Genomic DNA, 22,345 nt, shown 5'->3' on the forward strand with positions numbered 1-22,345 from the left:
AAAGGAAGGTCGAACGTTTATATCATAGTCTAATTTCCAATTAAGGCGTTATTAATACCGGCGCCAGTGGGCGTTACACCTCGTGGATTATATTACGATTTACGTTTTCGTGTGCGGTCGCGGCCGTTCTTGCGACTGAATTTCTTATAATCGTATTACGCGATCGACGGAGATAAAATTCAGCAAGCGGGCAAGGCAAATACTGAAATTTTAACCACGCCGGAATGCCGTTTGTTTCCCAGCGACGAGAAATCGACGATTCAAACTTGTTCTCCGCTCCATAAAACGATAATCCCGCGGAAAAATCTTGGAAATAACAAGATTTACTTCTCAATTAATTTCAAGTAGATCTTACCTCAACTTTTATTTAAGGCCCAGATACGGAGATAAGTGGTTAAAGCGGTGTGTTAAAAAGTCGAGCAGAGAGAGAGAGAGAGAGAGAGAGAGAGAGAGAGAGAGAGAGAGAGAGAGAGAGAGAGAGAGAGAGAGAGAGAGAGAGAGAGAGAGAGAGAGAGAGAGAGAGAGAGAGAGAGAGAGAGAGAGAGAGAGAGAGAGAGAGAGAGAGAGAGAGAGCGTGTGTATGTTCTAACGGAATTTTCACTAAGAAAAAATAAAAAATGTATAAATTCATAAATGTATATATGCTCGTAGTAACCACGAGTGCGCGAATTTTGACACACACGTATTCGCTACGTATCGTCGAAAGCCTTCAACCGCTCGGATAATTGAAGCGTATCATTCGGTACAACTACTGTACCTGCAAAATCGGCATTAAATTCAACGTATACAGCGACCTAGATATCGGGTCAGATCCCTTCCTAATTATTATACACCAAGTGTTTGCAATACGCGGAATCCCATACGCGGAACGTGTATACATAATCACATGATGAAAGAATGATCACGTAATGCGCACACGAGAGAACGAGCCTCGATGAAGAGACGACGTGTACGTTTTTTTTTCTTCTTTACATGAAAACATCTCGAGCCAGATAGAAAAGCTGCTTGGTTGAAGGGATTCAATAATTTCCTGACCTTAAAATCCGACAGCCAACACGCTCCTACCAAAAGTGCCCGCCAGATATCGACATGTGCCGCAACAGCGCGAGACAGTTTTCCTTTGCGATCTCTATGAATCTTAACTAACGTATCTGCTGACTAACATAAGACTTCCGCTGGCTGGTGTAAAATTTCGTTGCAGACAGACCCTGGTGAGACAAACTCCCCGGCGACCTATGGCCGACTTTGACCGACTTTCATCGATTACACAGCGGCAGTCTGTTACACGTGCACAAACACACGTATACTTTGTCCAGCAAATATTTCCGTGCAGATATCCCGCAGCCCAATGTATTTCAATTACTACAGACGCTGTACAACGGCATGTAGTTAAAGCGTTAAAAATAAAACAAATTTTATCGATCGATTTTGAAATAGTTTAGCCTGTGCTGTTGATTGTTTCCGGTCTGGCCAACTCGATGGACAATTCGAGCGAGATACACTCGACTAGAAATTTTGATCAGGTTCACCTAACATTGATAAGGACCTAATAAGGTGAATGAAAGGTAATCCTAAGTAAGTCAGTCCTTATAATGTCCTAACGACAAATGAGTAAGGAAAACCTTTATAAGGTTACCAACCTAGTGTATGATATAATATGATTCAGTTGATCAGGTACTTGTCGGGATCTTATTCATTGTACCTAATATGACTTGCATTATCAAGTTTTAACAAAAACCATTTGTAATTAATTTTATATGTACGAGTACATGATATGAATATGTGTGTGTGTGTGTGTGTGTAAAACTTTAATAGTACTGGACGTAGTATAAAAGAATATTTTTATAATGCACCACATATAATTAGAGACAGTTCAATTTTTATCGTATAACGCGCAACGACGAGTTGCCTGTAGTTGGCGTGCGCACTGCAGCTCTCATTTGTCTTGCATTTGTCCATATATGGGCCTACAAGACAAAAGATGCTCGAGAAGCAGTTCAGTCGCCTACTCTGTGCGTGCATGTTGCGTATCTCAGTGCGTGTTTATGTTGTGCGATAATTTATTGGTCGTGACGAAACACATTTTACAAGTATGCTCAAGCGATCTCAAATATGATTTCATGCAAATATCTTTTCATTTGGAAATGACATGAAAGAATTTTCAGCATTGTCATTTCTTACTTCCAATGTCATCGTCCAATATAGGCGAGTGGCGAGTAATCAGCAGACATAATTTGAGAAGAAAGAAACGTAATAAGGATTCCATAAGGTAACTCAATAGGGACCTGACTATGAACCTTACTAAGGTCCTGATATCCACGCTGCGTTACATGATTTGTTAGGACTCGATAGTATTATCTTTATTGGGACCTGATGTCCAAATGAGGTTAACCTGATCAGGACCATGGGATAAATTTCTAGTCGGGTAATTGCGCGGATTTTTACTTCCTTCCGTCGTTGTGTTCACCGTCGAAGATACCTTCTCGAGAGATTGGGAGACCCCGATGCGTTGCACCGCCGGTTATCGGAATTTCTCCCGACCGCCAAACTGGAATACACCCGTCGTTGAAATTAAGATCGAAGATTCCGAGACGACACTCCTTTGCGCCTTTGCGGACCTTATTTTCGCTGACTTACAACGGCACTCTGCGCAAGCCGAACGGCGACGTCCGACACGTACAAGACGGACGTTCCGTGGCCCTTCCCCTGCTCCTCCCTTCTCGCCCCCTCCACGACTCAACTTTCGGGATGGTTGAAAGGCGCGAGGAATAGAGGTAGATAGGTAGGTAGGTCGTTTCACACAGTAGCGCCTCGCTTAATTACTAGTTACTAGTAACAGGAGTTAGGAGCGTTTAGCTCACAGTTCACGCCATCCAACAAAAGCTTATACCGTTAGGACCAACTATTCCCATTGCTATCCTAGATTCAACAACGAGGCTTCATCCGCGCCCGGATTCGTATTACTTCGAAATCATATCAAACACAGATACACGATGCCGCGCGAGAGTTCGCATTTCGCGAGAACTGCAGTTGGCTCGGCTTACAATATATATATATATATATATATAATTAATCCCGTAACTGGCCGATATGAGTTGGCGAGCGAAATATAATATCGAGTCTGTAACTTATTATCTGTATAAATCGCGGGGGGAAGTCGGATTTTTACGACAACAACAACAACAACGGGGCGCCGTTAACGAAGCCCCGTGCTCGGCCAGTTAAATCGCGCGTATTCGCGCGAGCGAGCGCGAGCGAAGATGATAGCGCGACGCGGATAGAGCGGACGGATTCAATTTTCCTCGAGGAGAGAAAGAATATCGGATATATTTTTTCAATCGTCGCTCGTGTTTTCGCCGGACAATGCAGTCGGTTAATACAATTTATCGCATACCGTTGCAACTTTACTCGCTAGTGCGGTCATTTTCGGGTCGCAACACATTTCTCAGCCATAAATCTCATATTTCTTGAATTGCCGGCGAAAAATTCATGGACGATAAATCGGCGTTTCGACAACGCCGTGATTCAACGATATCGAAAACAAACGCGCGAATCAAAGCTGCGTTGTTGGATAAAAAAAAAAAACCCTCGCCGCTCATAGTTATTCGCTCGATGTATCGATTTACTACGCGCACTACCAAGTGCGCAACGTTGTTACTTTGACATTTGCCCGGCGAATGAAGCTAATCAAACATTTCATTCGATATAGTAGCACAGCCGCGTTATCTGCGTCCGAGTGTCTAACCGTCTCGATTAAACTCGAGATCGGCTGCAACGAGTACGAGAGAGAGAGAGAGAGAGATAAACGAAGGGCGTACGAGTGTAATCTATTCAATTAGAAAAATGGCACGCGATACTTTAACGTTTAACGCATCAGTCTACCGAATACGTAAGAGGGACGAGAGCTCGCCAACTTTTAGTAATTCCACCGAGTATCGGCGTTTCCAAGCCGTGTCGTCCATTCCTCTAATTGTATCGTATATTAAGAACGCATCGAGATTCAAGAATACATCTCCACAGGATCAATACTCGATAAGCGTCGATGGTCGACGGCCAAAGAAAAAAAGAAAAAAAAAAAAGGGGGAAAAAAGGCAAGAAGGAGAAGAACAAAGAAGATGAAGACACATCACGCGTTCGTAGCGTAGCGGATAACACGTAGGGGATATACCGTAGCAATAAATAAATATTGCGAGAGAACAAAAGAAAGAGAGAAATCCGCGCGAATATTTTGCTCCTTAAGTATAAAGGATTCGGCGGGTTGACGGAGAGAGGGAGGGAGAGAGAGAGAGGCCGGAGGCCGGGGTGTATTGAGACGCACGAGGGCGAAATTATCAAGAGAGATGGTCGGCGCGGCATGTTAGCAGCGTGGCCTGCTTCAGGGTCGAAAAATGGCTCTTGCAAGCAAGGGCGGCAATTTCGGCGGCGGACATCCCTTGTCGCCTTTGGCGAGACTTCCGGGGCCATCCTGCGCTGCTGAACAGCAGCGTTCTAGGTCGGCTGTATCCACACGCGTATAGTTACATTGGGCTTTGCGCTGCCTACGCGTGCATGTAGATCGAAGGGAATGGCGATACTACGTACACCAGAGCGGTTAGACCTGGTCGGCATCCGTTAGCCGTAGCCCATACACACGCAGATTGGATCGGACATTGCACGCCGTCAGCTCAGCATCTGAACAGGGGAACTGCGCAACCGCCGCAACTATACCGTCCGATAGGATACGGACTAACGCGACCACGCGTACATTTAGGTTATCGAATTGTAATGTACGATACGAAAGGCAATCTGGAAGCTTCGTCCTGACGAGGTCGTCGTGGAATTCGCGTCAATTTCAGCGGATTCCACCGCCCTTCCAACGTTACCACGTGCCAGCGCGTGCGCCACCATTCCCTTTCGGAGTCGAGCGGTGTAAAGGCGACCAATGTACAACGGTGTTTGCTGATAACCAGCCGGAGGAGAACAAACGCCCGGTGCTATCATTCCCTCTCTCTCTCTCTCTCTCTCCTCTCCTTTTCCCGCTCCGCTCGAAGGCAACCGCGGGATTTTTCAACTCACGCTTCGAACAAAGCCGGCGACTTCGACCGCGAGGTCGACTCGCGCAATGTCGATTCGAAAAGACGCCGCTTGCACGCGCTCGTATCGATTTATAATGAAAATTCGCTATTCGCGAAACGAGTCGGCCGACTCGCTCGCCGAGTCGGTGCACGCGCACGAGCACGATCTGTCTGCGAAATCGGCTTCTTCGCACTGTCGTAAACCGTTAATGACTCGCGTAATTTAATTGCGGCCCGGCACGAAGGCGGGATGAGCTACGGGTAACTCGGAACGGTCCGGCTTTGCTAATCTAGCGCACGTTGTACGCACGCTTGTGCCACGGCGAACGAAGGCAGCAGAGACGGTGCCAAGAAGTGCAGATTTGCCATTTCCGCGAGCACCGCACTCCTCCGGCTCTGTACTACGTAACCGACGTACGACCCTTTAACGGGTAACAAGACCGCCAACAGCGGCTCATTTGCATTTATTTCTAGCAGACTTTACGTCGACCGCGCGATGGACGAGAGAAAGAGAGAGAGAGAGAGAGAGAGAGAGAGAGAGAGAGAGAGAGAGAGAGAGAGAGAGAGAGGGAGATATGGCGAGAGAGGAAAGGACGAACGGGCGTGCGTAATTTCCAAACAGATATACGTCCTCGAGGATCGTCATTTCGCACGAAATGAAATCTGGTCAACCTTGAAGAATGTATAAACTATATTGTTACGAAAATATAACTTTCCGCCAGAATTACGAGATTTAATTTGCATTTTTGCTCCACTTTCTATCCTCGATGTAAAATCAAAAATGCCGGCACTAATGCCGGTGGAAAATGCTTTTATGAGAACGAGAGGCGTCGGAAAATACGCTGTGAATTGTATATCTTTTTGCGCATCTTTTTTGCACATAGTTTCCAATCATTTCAAAAATCATTTCGTAGCGGAATTTTGAAATATTCTACCGTTACGATGTATTCGCGATAGCAATCGCGATAGCCCGTCTCGAGTTACGGAATATTTTTATTTCTCTCTCTTCCTTTTGACCTTTTGATTGTTAGAGCCGTAGAGAGTATACCTTGTTTTACGTGTCTCAACACGAATTTCAAGTCTCCAGGGAACATCGCAACAACAAAAAAGAGGAGAAGAGAAGCTTTCGGCATTAAAAAAATGTCGCATCGCGATTCGGCGGAGAGGCGAAATACGTATGAACGCGCGAGACGAGCGAGAGTGATGGAGACATCACTGCGCGACAGAAAATATCGGCGACCTTAGGCACGCACGCATTCAGCCTCGGCGGTGAGGAGGTCGAATAATGACACACCTTCTCGATACGATGTTTTGTCGCCTCGTTCCATTAACCATCGAGAAATAATCCCGTAAAATCCCCGGTAATTGCGCGCGATTCTTCCGTTCTGCCGTTGGGCTTCATCGTACATTCTAATGAAGGAGGCATCAACCTTTGGTGGGAACAAACGGTCTCGCATCCTTTTCAAACAAATGTGCCATCCCCCCAGCCCACCGTCGACCTGAATTCACGAACGTACCTCCCACCGTCCGGCCGAATCGGTTTAAGTGAAAGAAGAAGCGCCGGAATTACGTAGGATAGATGCAGTAACGCGAATCGCCGTCTCGACCCCAAGATCGAGCATCGTGGATTTCAATTTCTCACGGAAAGAAGCGTGCAAGCTCCGCCATTAAACGGAGGTGGGAAAGGAAGCTCGGGAGCAACGGCGTCGGGATGGGCGCGCGCATTCTCCTGGACGACGACTAGTTGCTTCCCTTACATTATCCTTCACCTTCGATTTCCGTTAAACTACCGAAAGTGTGCGCGCGCGCCATTGGTCGCCGTCGTCGTTCAGCAGGACGAAAAAATCGATAGTTTAATGCGACTTTATCGTCGTCGGAGCAGCGCGGGCGCGCGCGCGCGCGGCGTTACGACGTCGCGTCGCGTCGCGTCGCGCCGTGCCGTACCGTATGCGGCTGTGAATTTCACGAAGCAACGGGGGAATAGAAGGTTACGGTTGCGCTCGCGTTGTTAAGGGCACTTGAGAATTACAAAGGGTTTGCAGACGTGCAAACCCTCTCGCACCGGCCGTTCCCCGCTGGCGTCTTCGCAAACTTGGCCGTCGACATCGCGCGCGCGCCCGCGGTCAGGAAATTTTCGCGACGGAGAGGAAACGCTGGAAATATCAAATCTCCGCTGTCAGTTATGCTTTCGCTCGCTGCTACATCCATTATCGCGGATACGATCGCGAGTGAAAATTCAGTCGACGCCGTGAGACGAGAAGGTTTGTGTCGGGCGACTATCGAGAGAGAGAGAGAGAGAGAGAGAGAGAGAGAGAGAGAGAGAGAGAGAAACGACATTGTCATTTCTTCCTTTCATCAGATTTTTCTCTCCCGCGAGCGGAAGAGGATCGCCCGTCCCGTCCCGTCGGACGACGATAATTCGCGAATCCGATTCAAAATTAGCTGGACGACCATGCGCGCTGCGGATGACGGATAACGCCATAAATTTCGTCATATACGGATCACGCTTTCGGGTGTGGACGTGTATACGCGAGACGGAGCGCGACGCGACGCGACGCGGCTCGGCACGCGATCCTCGCCGGCGCGGCGCGGCGGTGGGACCGCGATGACCGGTTGTCACCTGCCGTCACAGCAATTGTCAGCTTATACGGGACGAGCAGGTATTGCAGATGCGCGCGCGAACCACGCTCCACGAGGTCCACTCTAATAAACACGTCGTAAACCGGCGCATTATACCGGCGTATGCCGCGCCGCCAACGACACGGTGGAGCGCGACGCGTTAACAAACGCGATAACCCGGCCTGCCGACGAGTCCTGCAATCGACTCTGTACAGGGGCCATAACCACCTGAGATCCGATCGGCCATATTTTCGATCGACGCCGCGCCGGGGCAAATGTTATTTCGAGGTAGATTGACATATTCGCGCTTCCGAGTACTCCGAGTACTCGATTAGCGTAAAGTGGAGCAGCGAGGAAGCTCGATTAGCGTAAAGTAGAATGGAAAATTTCGACTCGGCCTCGCCGCCTACGCATTATACGCAGTTGCGCGAAAATATAGATAGCGATGGATGGATGGAGAGATGGGGAGAGAGGGGGGACATTGAAAGTGCCCAGAGAGGCGCTGATACTCGGACGAGCAGGACGGACCATAATGAAATGTTCGCACATGGACGCGCGTGTTTAAAGGATGCATCTCGTAACGGCGAGATATTGCGCGGCGCGTGAAATTCATTCGGAAGGACGAACACAGCGAGAGAGAGAGAGAGAGAGAGAGAGAGACTCGAATGGCGCGAAACTTTAATTGAAAAACTTTAATGAATGTCTACAAATGAATGGACACATTCTGTAGACGCTCCTAACGACATTATTATAACGCAAGCAACACGATCATATTTCTTGATGACAAGTTACCGCGCAATCAGTGCGCCGCGGCGGCGGCGGCGACAGATCGAGGTGAGGTGGATATAGCTAACGAGAGCGGCCGGGAGCCGGAAGGTTAACGACGCGGACGATCGTACGAAATTCCGCGCGTCCGTCGCGCGCGGAAGATTTATGAGAGACAAACAAGAGGCGGGCAGGTAACAAATAAAATTAACGCACCGCGCGCGCGCGCGTCCCAGAAACTCGCGCGAGACCAGACACTCCCACAGGATCATAAAAAAGTAATAAAAGCCGAGACCCTCGTCCCCGCAACCTCAGTCGCGCCGTCCGTGCTTTCTTATCTGTCGACGCGAGATGAGAAGAGCGTGCACCGGCGAAACGACACTCGTCGAGTCGTCTGGCGCGAAGCGGCGGAAAATTTCTCCCGCGGATGAAGCCGCGCGAGAAATCTCGCCTCGACCAAATTTCGATCTCTTTCAAGGGTGACTTTTAAGGGCGCTGCTCCCCCCCCTCTCTCTCTCTCTCTCTCTCTCTCTCTCGCCCTCCGTTTCTTCCTCTCCCGTTCGCTCTCGCGCAACGATGATGAGGAAGGTATAGTCGCGGCTTAACGCGGCCAACCGTAATCATTAGCCATCGCGAGGGGCGAAGGAGGACAGGCATCGCGACTAACGAGTGCCGTGCTCGCAGAAACGACGCAGGAACACCGAGAGGCCGACGGAAGGAGGACACGGAATTGCGAGAGGGGTGAAGAGAGACTGGCAGAGATACGAGAGTTTAAATAACTCGGTACCGGGGCCAGATAAGGAAGCCCGTGCCGGCTGAACGGGACCGAGAGGAAGTTGCAGGGCGCGCGCCAAGTTGACGTGCTCGTAAGCACTATTGTTTCGCTTATTGCACCGATCGCTTTGGATTTCGGCATAAACGGGCCCTGTCTGCTTTTCTCTCCTGGTATTTAGAGTCTAGTCTCTCCCAGCCCCGCTTCACGCGCTGTCTCTCTTGCGAGCGCGCGAGCGCACTCGCGCACTGCCCCCTCCCTCCCCCCCTCGTCCCGTCCCGCGTCCGGTCTCTCCTCCTCCAACACCTCGCGCTACGCAATCGTTTTCTTAGACCTTCGCTGCTATCGCGCGAGCTGTATCGTGAATCGAAACGGAAACTGCATTTAACCCTCGACCGCCCGCCGCCGCGCCAGTGTTCCGCCCTTTGATTTAGGGGAGAAGTCGCGCTGGTCGCCCGTGTTCCCTCCTGCCTCTCCGGCGGCCTTTTCACCCCTTCGCTCTCGAGCTCGCTCACGAGGGAGCGCTTAGACAAACGAGGAACCAATTGAACACCGCGTGCGCGCGTGTTGTTATGAGAGCGCGCACAATCGCCCGATAAAATCACGCGGTCCGATTGACTCGATCGAAAGAATTACGCACGACGAATTCGCGACTCGCGCCGGAGGAGGAAGAGGAGAAGGGGGAAGGAGGGGGGGGGAGATGAAGCGCCGCGGCGCGTATAGGTCCATCGATTTTTCGCTCGCGTGTTTTCGCGCACGGCGGACGCTTACAAACCGGAGAGGGCAATTATGTCCGTCTCTTTCAGTGAGGGTGATTTATTCGCGGCGACTCGACTCGTCGCCGCGGACGATAACAAAAATAAGCTTTACGCGCGTGCCGGCCGCTCTCGCGTCGGTCATTAGCGTATACAATCGGACACAACGCGAATGAGTAGCAAAAAAGTAGGAGCGGAAAAAAAGGACGCACGCGCTGTGCGCGAGACGCGTGGCGTGACGACGCATCGGCAAATGTGCGTCGGGCGGGGGAGGGGAAGGGGGGAGGAGCGGTATGGCGACGTTTAATTAGCGGCGGACACTTTACAGCGCCGCAGCGCCTGCAAATCTATCGAACGTTAGCGGCCGGATATCCGATATATCGTCGGACGTACCGCAGAGCTGGAGCGCGCGCGCGAGCGAGAGAGAGAGAGAGAGAGAGAGAGAGAGGGAGCACAGTAACGTTAAACCGACCGCGTCATATGTATTCGCGATTTGCCTGAAACGCAAATCCCCGTTTTCTCCGACAGGAATCCGCGTTATGCGTTCCGGTATCCGCCAATCGCGAGAGCGGCCGCTCGTTCAATGGACGCGCACTTAGAGCCCGAATTTGATTCGGATAGCATTATCAGCGCGGCATCGTGCGAATACGAGTGCGTTTCGTGAGCTGCCGGCGCGGAGAGACGAGATGATTAATGAAAGATAAAGCTCGCGAAAACGGGCCCGATGCGCCGCAAACTGCCGCTGATAGTAATCGAATGTACGTCGATGCGAATCACAAGCATGTGATGGATAGGAACGAGGGAGGATTCGAGGGAGGAGCTGACGCGCGTGTCAGATTTTTCGATAATCATGTGCGCACATATACGTTGCGCTAACTAATGTATTTAAATAACTCGCCACCCTTCGTCCGACCGTTCGGCCGGCTCGAATTTCGCGCGAGTCCGGTCAAATTAGCTCCTACCTGCAAACTGAATCAACATAACTCGTAATTAAATGGGAAAAACCGAGAGCGCGGTATATTTCTTTTTCTCTTCTCTTTCAAACAGGGGGCAGGCAGTATCTTTTTAAACCGGAGACGATATTTTATCTTGATTATAAATATTTCATTGAATTTTCCGTCGAAGATTAAACACCGCTTGGATGTTTCAACACGATGCATTCTCTATCTTTTAATTGTCCAGAGCATGCAAAACCGCGCGCCAACGAGGGCCACGCGCATTCTCGTAATATACTCGCAAAACTTTGCTCGCTGTATACGTTCCGAAAGAAATAAAAACAAATATTTCAATTGTCAAGATTCTTAATGCTGAAAATTAAAAACTCGCGCGACAAATGGCGCACGCGCGCGCGCGCGCGCGCGCGGAGTTTGTCGCGGAAACTTTGGCGAGAAAAATACACAACGCGAGCGCGAGAGAGATGTGTGGGATTGCGCGCGGATACTACCTATGTACGACGCACTCGTATTTATTTCAATTCAACGACATTCACCGCGTGCTCCGTTCGCGTATACGTAAATTATACGGGAGAGAGAGCGCGCGTTACCGCCGGCTTGTCGACGGTAAGAATAAGGGGGGCGCTCTGCGAAGGACAGCCGAAAGTGATGCCGAAAGTTGAATCGTCGGAGTCAGAAAACAGTCGTTAAAGCCGAAGAGAAGCGCTTCTTACGTCGAACCGTCGTCGTCGCGCGCGGCGGAACGACAGCGCGGAAAAGGACGAGAGAGCGCCAAGGGCAGGAGAGGAAGGAGTTATCAGCCTGGTGCTCTGGCCCTTTTTTGCAGGGCTGCCGCTCGCTTTCCGCCGCGCGGCAGCCGGCGGATTGATATGACAAATCGTCGCTATTCCGCCAAGTTGAAAATTTCGCCGGGCGCGAACACAACGATCCGCCGCGTTATTTACAGCGGACTACTCTTGAACGCACCATAAAAAAAGAAAGAGAGAAGAAAGGGAGAAGAACAAACGGCGGCGCGCTCGTTCCCCGCGCGAGAGAGTCCCAACGTGATAGAGCCCGGGTCGTAATCGAGGACGAAATTTACGAAAGGTCAGCGATTGCGAAGACGCTGATATATATCTACGAGTATTAGCACTTCGGGGAGTCCATACGGTACCGTACGTTACGAGAGACCTTTTGAGGTTCGCCTTTCGTGTCTAATACGATGGCGGTATATTATCGCGCCGAGTGAGTCATACATTTCCCGCAGCAATGATTCATAACGGCGTAAATTTCAATTCTCGAGCCCGCGACGGAGGCTTCTCCCTCGAGCGAGACAACGTTGTACGCGCGCGGCCGGCAGCCAGCTATCGCGCGAAATTAAAATGATTCTTCAAAAAGAAAGCGAGAGAGAGAGAGAGAAAGACGAAACTCGAAGGTCGGCCCTGGAACATATCTGGAACCTCGCAAAATCTCGCCGACGAAGATCGAGTGTCGAGACGAACGCGCGAGAACGAGCGATTGAAAAAGAAGGAGAAAATATAAGCGAAAACGCGCGTCTCACGACCGATGAATTGCCGCGCGAGAACAACGTTTCTTTCCGTTTGACGGAATTCTCGCATCCCGCGAAGATACATCGCGTAATTCGGCCGACGCAGCGGTTGGTAACGCGCAACGCGATTAACATACGCGAGCGTCACACGTAACTAATTTTACAGCAAAAAGATGGCAACGCGCGCCGGCACGTCGGTGTTGGTACTTGTGGTAGCGGCGGCAAGGCCGGCCGCACTACGAACTACGGTATATACGCGAAGTTTCCAGTGCAGCAGCCTCCTCTCGCCCGAGTCCGACGAAACGGCAATATGACTTTAGCGTGGGCGGGAGAGGAGGGACGGAAGAGACGGAAGAGAGAGAGGAAGAGAGGGAGGGAGAGAGAGAGAGAGAGAGAGAGAGAGAGAGAGAGAGAGAAAAAGAGAGAGAAAAAAGGCAACGCGCGGCTTGCGGGACCGCTGGTGGTTCAGTAGTTACGCTCGCGTAATGACGTTTAATTAAGATAAAAGCAGAGCTTTGAAGGAAAAATTACCTAATTTCCATCAGGGTAAACGGAAGCGTGTACGTGATTCTCACGGAGACGGAAACGCCGACAGATACCGGCGATACCGTATCGATCTGCTACGGGCTTTTTCAGCGAGGAAAGATGCAGGTCGTTCTTTTTTCTCTCTCCCCTTTTCTTCCGCAAGGTGTTCCGCACCGAATGAGAGGTACTCCGAAGACCGACTTTTTAATGAATTTAAGTGCCACTCTTAAACGCGGACGCGAAATATCCAATTCTCGTTGTGATTTGAGAATTACTCATCCACGAAAGGGTTATTCTGGTTGGAGAGAGTTCTAACGTTTTCTCTCCTTCCTTCTCTCTTTCTCCTCTCTCTCTCTCTCTCTCTCTCTCTCTCTCTCCTCTCTCTCTCTCTCTCCTCTCTCTCTCTCTCTCTTCGTATGGATATTAAACTTCCCGTGAATAAAACACGGACACAAAGGGAATATCCGGCGTTTGAAAATTTTCTGAAATACCGATCTGCAGATTTGCGCGCGCCGAGTCTCCACTCTCTTTTTTTTTCCCGATGGAATAAAGTCGAACTGAATTTTACAGTCGCCGGGAAAAACTTCCCGTGGCAAAACTGTCGCGTCACAGCGGCGCCTTCATCATCACACACAGTTATTCATGGTCATTAAAGGCTAAAACATCACCGCGGTGCGCATAACGAAAGAGTGGAGGATTAAGATTCATTATTCCATCACGGTGTTGCCAATGATGGCATACATTATCGCGTCGCCGCGCGTCACGAGTGCCGCGAGTGAACACGGATCTGAATCTTTTTAATGGCCGTTCGCGACTAAAAACACACGACGACGACGACGACGACAGAAGCATCTTCTTCCAGTCGTTTCTCGCGTGCGCGATACGAGCGCGAGTTTCCGCTCTCGGCGCGAACGCGACGTATCGTTAATTTCCACACGCGTTACGGCCCAAAATATATGTATGTATAGCTCCGCGATCAGAAGCTTATCAAGCTATCTGTTTCCGGCATCCAGTATCGGCTCTCCCTCACCGTCCAACTATTCCCCTCACTCTCTCTCTCTCTCTCTCTCTCACACTCGCCCCCGTTCTAAACCACCGTAGTACAATTGTGTTGGCAACGTCGCGCTTTTGTGTTTCGACGAGGTAGTCGCATCCGGAATTTCACGTGTAAACGCGACTAACACGCAGGGTTCCAATCGTCGCACCGCGGAACACGACACAATGGACAATTTGTCAACGAACCTAACCGATGCCAGAATCTGCTCAACGGTCTTTGCGAGCTCCGCCATACTGATGTCGGCGGCGCAACATGAGAATTAATTTCGCACTGAAGGTAAATCGCGCCGATCCAATGGTTCGTACGCGCCCGCGCGAATGCATTCATCCCTTTATCGGCAATCCCGGCAATCTCACGGTTAACAATCATCGCGCGTGTAAGAATTTGCGATCGCGCCGCATCGAGTCGCGAACTTTGTGTCCGCGATTTTTGCGCTCGGCCGGACCGACGCGACGAAATGGTCCGTATTAAACTACGGTATTTATTAATTCCATCTCGCCCGGAATAATTGTGACATATTTCGAATATCAAGCGATGCGCCCTTTGATAGCTGCCACTAACGAAAAATTAATGATAATTTTTGGCCACGCGTCATAAATTTCGTTACGCTGCGGCCCGACGTGGAGAGAGTTTGTAACAAGTGACCGAGTTCGAGGATCGCCAGGCGCGCTCGCAGCACACACACCGATACACGTCGACGAAGCGAAAGATAGATTCGTGCGATTTCATTTTCATGATTTATGAACGATCCGGGAAAATGGGCGCCGGCTCGTAAATCTAAACATCCGTCGAATGAACGGGTGTTAACGAACCGCTGTCCGGCGCGGTAAAAATATCGTCGCGACCTCGGTGATGCCTTACTTTTCGCTCGCCGTCTCGTATCCGCGGACTCGTTTAATCGAGAGATGGAACGCGAGAGAGAGAGAGAGAGAGAGAGAGGGAGAGGAAGAGGGACGGAGATAGAGAGAAGGGAGAAGTGACATCGGCACGCGTATCTAAATGGCGCAATCGACAGACGCGAAAACTATTTCGCCACCGCGACGGACCAGATATCCGCGACCATAACGGCGATTCATGACGCATCGGTCCCTCGCCTCGCCTCGCGAGCGAGAGAGAGAGAGAGAGAGAGAGAGAGAGAGAGAGAGCCCAGTTACCCAAAATGCCTGTACGCAATCGAAACAATGGCCCAATCGCGATTGCTAGCTTCCTAGCCTGCAATTTCCATTGAACGCAGTTGTCTGTAAGCCGAATGTAATTCCACCAACGTGCGTGATTAGGTTTTGCCTGTAGGTGGTGACGCGTCGACGCGGTATTGACCGCCGGTATTCGCATTCATTAACACCCGTGTTAACGCGTAATTGTATCCATAATAGTACTTTCACGGATTACACGGCGGAGAGTGCGATGAATAATGATATCCGCGTGGTGGAGAAGAGCGCGCGGCTTGAAACTCGAGCGAAGGCGACGAGACGCACGAGTCGCATGCGTCGATCGGAGCGATTTGCTCCGTGAGTGTCGAAAAAAATGAGGACGAGTATCAGGATCGGACGAGTAAATTGTTAAAGTATCGCGCCGATCGCGCAGGAGGGAGCGCATCTGTATCGTGCGCGCGTTGTTATCTTGGAAACAACTCCAACGATGCTTGAAGTTTTCCGCTCGCTGCCGTTAATATTATATCGAGCCGATAGTAACCATCCGTTTTTCAACGCCGGGCGATCACCGTGACTGCAACACACACACACACACACACACAGCCGGCCGCGAAACTTTCTCGCCGATGAAATTCAAATCCGCATACCCTTTAAAGAGTCAGCTATCCAAATTTGATACGGCGCGCATCTCCCCGCTTAATCCGTTAAAAGCAACAGGATACGATCGGTTCCGCGCGCATTTCACGGCAGAGCATTCCATTATTGGCAGGCACAGCAGTCACGAGTCGAGTTTTACACATTTATACATATATATGGCGCAGCTTGTGACGCGCGCGCGAAAACCGGAGAGACGTGCAAAGCACCCAGTGGTGCGATTCTGTAACTTGTTATTGGAGTTAACGACACTTTCGTTAACTCCAACAACGAGTTAAAGTATCGCACCACAGCGGGGTTAACGGCGTTACCATCGGTAAGGCCTGGTCTACAATGGTACATGTCGTAAGTTGTTAAGCTACACTGAAATAGAAAAATATAGTTGAATTAACTGTAGTCTCACTATATTTTATAGTTCATTTTGGCGTCCACCATATTTTTATAGTTGGTGGAACCTGCAAAATATAGTAGAATAAACACAAATATGTAGTCAATGATTGTCTGAAATAATTGTTCAGTCACTTTTGCCACATATATGGTAATTTCTCATTCACAAATATAGTGAGATTTAATATTCATATAGTTAGCAAATATTCTGGTAATATCGACTATACAAAAGAGTTACTTTACCTACCATTTTATATTTGTATCCATACAATAATTTTAGTTTAACTTACTATAATTCTTAGTAAAGATATTATATGGTTGGTTATGATAATACTTACTACAAATATGATATTTCGGACTACAATTTAGTTACTATATCGTTATAGTTCCAAGTATCATATCACTTTTTTCTCAGTGAAGATAAGAATTGGCGAATCACAGTCGATTGTTACGAAAAATAATCGGCTATAATTGGTCAGTTCTTACGGCTTTCAGCTTACAACACATATTGTAGACCTAAGGGACGGGGAGGATCGAAGCTCCTCCCCGGTCGAGACGCATGAATTAAGGATCGACGCTTTGAAACGTTTCTCGGTGTAACTGTCGCGCAAAATCTCGCATCAAACCCTGTGGGTTCTTTCGCGAGAGGCGTTCGTAATCCGAGCTCCTCGCCTGTAGTCCGGGGGATTTACCTGGCTCGCGGTCGACGCCAGACTTCAAAGGTGGTCCCCAGAATTCGGCTGGAGCAGGTAAGCTCCTCGACTTCGGGACCGTTCGGGATCGGAGTCTCGAACACGCGCCGTTTGTTTAAATCACAAAACACTCGCGCGCGATTTGGACGCAATAAAGCCGCGCTCCCGTGGGAGCCCACTCGTTTGAGCACACACCGCGTGCTTCAGGCTTTTCCAGGAGGGATCGCGGAGGAGGGAGGGGGGTCAAAAAGAGTTTGAAATGGAGCGAGCCGTGACCGAGGCAGAGCTCAGCTGTCGCGCACAGGCAGTCCGTGGAGAATCCTACATCGTACAGTCCTCGACGGAAGTTTCGCCGTGTGCGCGCGATTATTCCGACGTTGTAAGTGCGATTACGCGCGAGTCGCTCTCAAAAGGTGATTCCGAGATCGCTGGAGCAGAAGACGCGCGAGACTCGAGCCAATTTCGCGAGCTTCGCGATGAGCGAGCGCGAGCGGCGAATCTCGCTCGGAGTTTACGAAGAGACAATGATTCGCTGCGACAGAAAACACGACGCTTCTGATTTCGCAGAGACTTCGCTCGATGCCGTGTCGAAAATGTCGATGTAAAAGATATGATCGCACGATCACAATTACTTTCGCTCCCTCGCCACTTTTTTTTCCTCTACTTTCTTGCCGCTTCTGGCGAGAAACTCTGCGGGCGATGCTCCCAACCTGATGGCCTCTTCCACACCGAGCTACACACACATACACACACACACACACAATTTGCACATCCCGGACGCGGATTCTTTCGTACTATCAGCCGCGACTGTACCGTTCTTGATTTCGCTCCTGCAGGATATACAGAAGGGCCCCTTTTCACGCATATATGGTTACGGGTGCGTGTCACTGGCATCTATGATCCTTATAGCAGGGGGTGCATTAGCATCCTCCAGTGTCTCGCATAATATTGCCTTAACGATACATCGCTTAGCTCGAATGTAACTACGAGTGAGCTCGTTACACACGAGTCCGTTCCGTGTGTTACGCATCGTCCTTCCCTTTTCTCCTTTTTCAACGAAGCGCCCCTTTTAACGGTAGCGAGCTAACGGTCTAACGGAACATTGTAAATTTTATACTCGACCACGCGCACCACCCACCTCTTTCCGACATTTTTGTTCGCTGCACATTCTTCTCATTTGCAACGTTCGACGTGGACACTGACGAGCGAGCTGGACGAACGCGCGCAGTTCAACGCACGGATGAAACGGGCAAAATCGGGTGAATAAACGGGTGATGCGCGTCGAGAGAGTCAAATCGCGCACATTCCGAGCCGATAACGAGAGCTCCCGCGCGCGCGCGCGCGTTCAAATTCCGAATTTCCCGTTTAATTATTTGTCCGCGGGCCGCGTCTCGACGGCAAATCTACCCCGCGCGTTCTTTACCTAAATTCCCCGGTCTGCTCGCGAAGATTGTTCGCACGCGAGGCAATGTTCCTCCCAAGAGGGTAAAGAGGCTTCCATCCGCCTTCATACTCCGCCGCAGACACGCATGCTCGGTATACATTGTTTCCCGCTGCTCTTTTGTGGCGGCGACTCAAAGTCTTCGCCTACCTACTCCTTTTCGTTTAGCCAGCAGCGACTGGCGGGGTCGTAATCAGTCCCTCATCTTCCAACGTCGTAGCAAACACAAGCAGTTCGATCAAAGAGTGAGAGAGTCTCCCTTCTTCTCTTTACGGACAATGGAGATGTAGCGCGCACAATGTGTGCACGTGCACGCATGTGTTCACGTCAGACACGGGTGTACTTGCGCGACGCGCACGCGTGCACGAAGAAGACACGTGCAGATCAGAGGGAATCGCGACGCGCGCGCGAGTCCGCCTCCCGCGAGTTACTTTCTACGCCCGTGATATCGTGAAGCCGCATCGCGAAAGATACAAAGCGCGCGACAGAATTTTATCGTTAATTCTGGAGATAAGGTAAACAAATGTCCCAGTGGCGCCGGACACGTCCCAGTATCCGACCACTTTGAAAAAAAAATATTTACTATTTATTTTAATAATAGCGAATGAAAGTAATAATTATTGTGAAAAGAATTCCAATATTTGACGATCAGTTGGAAAAAAATATATCCCATTCGATACGTTTTTGTGAAAATAAAAATTGATTGAATAAGTATGCACCCGCGTGATTTGGCAAAATAATAGTCAGTCGTTAATAAATTCATTAAGAGATAACATCTATATTATTATGTCATTTCCCGTTAGCTCATACTAATTTTCTAATTGCGATCAGATATTGGGACAAATATATCCGAACATTGAGCCATAACCTATTTCAACTGTTCGGTCACTGCTCCATTAACGCGCTTCATTACTTATGTAAATATTTCATTAAGAATAATATATATATATATATATACGATATATATATATATATACTCGTATATATATATATACAGGGTGCTAAATTTCAAACGTAACAGGTAAAAGATTTCGGAAACTATGAAAGATATTAAAAAAAGCTAAAACTTTTTCTATTCCATAATTTCGAAGGAGAAAGAGAATGGCATTATCAGTTTTTTATTTGGAGGGCATTTTCAAGGTCAGTTGAAGGTCAACTTAATTTTTAAAATAGGAAGCCAAATTTTTTTAATAATTTTGAAATTTTCAAAGGTCGATAAGTTAGCAAAAGTTAGGGCACTATCACAGTATAATATATTCTTGATAGTAAATAAAGTAAAAGAGTCTAATACTATTTTTTCTTTCGATGAATAGTTAGCGAGATATCGTAAGTTAAATGTTGAAAAAGTTACTAAGTTTTCCTCAAATATTTCAAAAAATATTAGGCAAATAAGAAAATGTTTCAGACAAAAGTTGTTAAAATTGATTGGTAGAAAAAGAAGATATAATAAAAAATTGGGCTTTCTATTTTAAAACATTAAGTTGACCTTCAACTGACCTTGAAAATGCCCTCCGAGTAAAAAACTGATAATGGCATTCTCTTTCCCCTTCGAAATCATGGACAACATGTTTTAGCTTTTTTCAATATCTTCAATATCTTTTCGAGATTTTTTACCTGTTTACGTTTGAAATTTAGCACTCTGTATATATGTTGGTTTAATTCATTTTACTCTACTTAAGAGAATCTTAAGTTTTCGAATAAATGCAAATATTTATATCAAAACTTCTTAATATTATATATTGTATTTTTTGTGACGACGTACGCTTAAACGTCCAGTTACTGGGACATTTACTTTACTATGGATTCAGAGAGAAAGAGAGAGAGAGAGAGACAGAGAGAGAGAGAGAGAGAGAGAGAGAGAGCGGGGGCAGCAGGAGAGGGAAGAGAAGACCCTTCGCGGAGCTGACAAACTGGTGGGACTTTTCTTTCTTTCCATTTTTCTTTTCAAGAATTGTGTAAACATCGGACGATATTGGCAATATTCCCGGCAACAATGCCGATCTGAGCTGCGACGCGTGTAATCGCCGCCGCCGCCGCCGCCACCGCCGAGGAAAGATCGAAATCAACGTTCCGCATTCTACAGCGTCCCGCGTAGATAAGACAATAGAGTGCAATCGTGAAGATTAATTCACGATGCCCCGGTATTACGATCCTACAGAGTACAAAGCAAGCCAAAGGGCTGCGAAGCAAAGGGCACCCTTTGTTAACCCTAAATATCCATACCCCGTGATACAATCAAAGCGCAAAGCAGGGTTCGCCGGACCCCACCGCGCGTGCTCGATTGTCTTCGCCGGTTCCCGCCTCGAGTTTTTCGATCAACCGTAATAACCGTAATGGCGACCGTTCGTCGAAATTTTCCAAATACTCGGCGGTGGAATGTAAACACCGGGAGAAGGAGGAGGAAAAATATATTCGCGTTGAAAAATGACTCTGTCCCGGTTATGGTTGAACGGAAAATATCGCGGGAAAGACGTCGCTAGGCTACACGGTGAACTTGTAAGATTCATACATAAGTTAACGCGGTATGCTCCATATTGACTATAAATAAGACACATGACATTTTACGAGCGATGCTTTATTTAACGAAGTGACGAAATCGCGTGGGCGCTACCGCGCGCAGTGCCGTGTTTGAAAATTCAGCTTCACATTCGCCGATCCGCGACTTATTCATCACCGGATAGGGAGAAAGTGAGAACATCAGGTGTTCGATATTGCCGATTGTCGCACCCACGTCTGTGACGTGCACAATGTACTAACTTTTTATCGTAACTCCAACGAGTATTCATGTCGCGGGCGACATCTGGGGTGGCTCCTTCGCAAAAGAGAAAAAAAAAAAGAAAAAGACGGATATAAACCAAACTTCTGTAGTAAACGTAGTAAGCATCGAGTAAAGCATCGCTGTCTGCTGTTTATACTAGAATATTGCATTATTCTGCAAGTATTAATTGAATTTATTTTAATTACACGTTCGACTGACTCTTGGATATTTAACCTGCACGGCTTTTCCAAAGAGACGGAGAATCAATTGATATACTCCAATTAATTTCTACTATATATAATTTATACGCGATAATGGAAAAATCTGGTCCTACATATAGCTTAAAGCATGAGATACCGCGATCACCGATCAAAATTAAAACGAGACAAAGAGAGAGAGAGAGAGAGAGAGAGAGAGAGAGGCTGGCAAAAATAATGTGAAAGAATAAAACAGAAGGAGAAAGAAGAAAGTGTAGATCTAATAACGTCAAAACTGGCCAGAAACAAACGCTGATGCATTGGCTGAACCGATGGCTGATCCTTTTTCACAGAGCATTCGTTATAATATCGATAATTCCTTTAATCCCTCTGACTCGCTACTCGACGATATCGGGGCGTAAACGCAATCGGGAGCAAACACCAGCCAATTAACGCTTTATAAGCGTTCAACCATTCGCCGCTCTTTTTTTTTCTTTTTTAAACGCGCGACTTCCTGCGAAAATCGTCAGAGACAACGGTATTGTAACCTCGCGTGCATGCGATTCTCTCGTAACTCCGGCGCTCCCTGCGCGCTTTTGCGATCCTCGCGCAGTCCCCGATGGTTTTTGCAACGCGGCGAGAAACATTCCGACGTGATATTTCGCGCGACGGACTGTATTTTTCGCTTGCTGGGCTATTGCAACGTTTACGTTGCGTTGCGATACCCCCACTCATTGTCTCCCGTCTGCCTCTTAATGTCTCGGCGCAACGACGATTCTCGTTCACATCGAACACGTCCGTTTATCGCTACCGCTTAATTAGAAGGGCCTCTTTGAAAAAGACACACACCGCGCGCCGTTTGTCCCTTAAAGAACCCCCACGGGGAAAGGGGCAGCGAGGCGTCATAAATTACGAAAACGTGCGCGGCGCACGCGACGGTAACGGACGCGCCCGTTTGTCGTCTTGTTTACAGTCATATACGTTTAATTGCAACGTCAACGTCACAGCCATGTCGTATTCCCCCCCACCCTCCCCGT

This window comes from Harpegnathos saltator, unplaced genomic scaffold (assembly GCF_003227715.2).
Source record: "Harpegnathos saltator strain DR-91 unplaced genomic scaffold, Hsal_v8.6 scaffold16, whole genome shotgun sequence".
NCBI classification, from domain to species: Eukaryota; Metazoa; Arthropoda; class Insecta; order Hymenoptera; family Formicidae; genus Harpegnathos; species Harpegnathos saltator.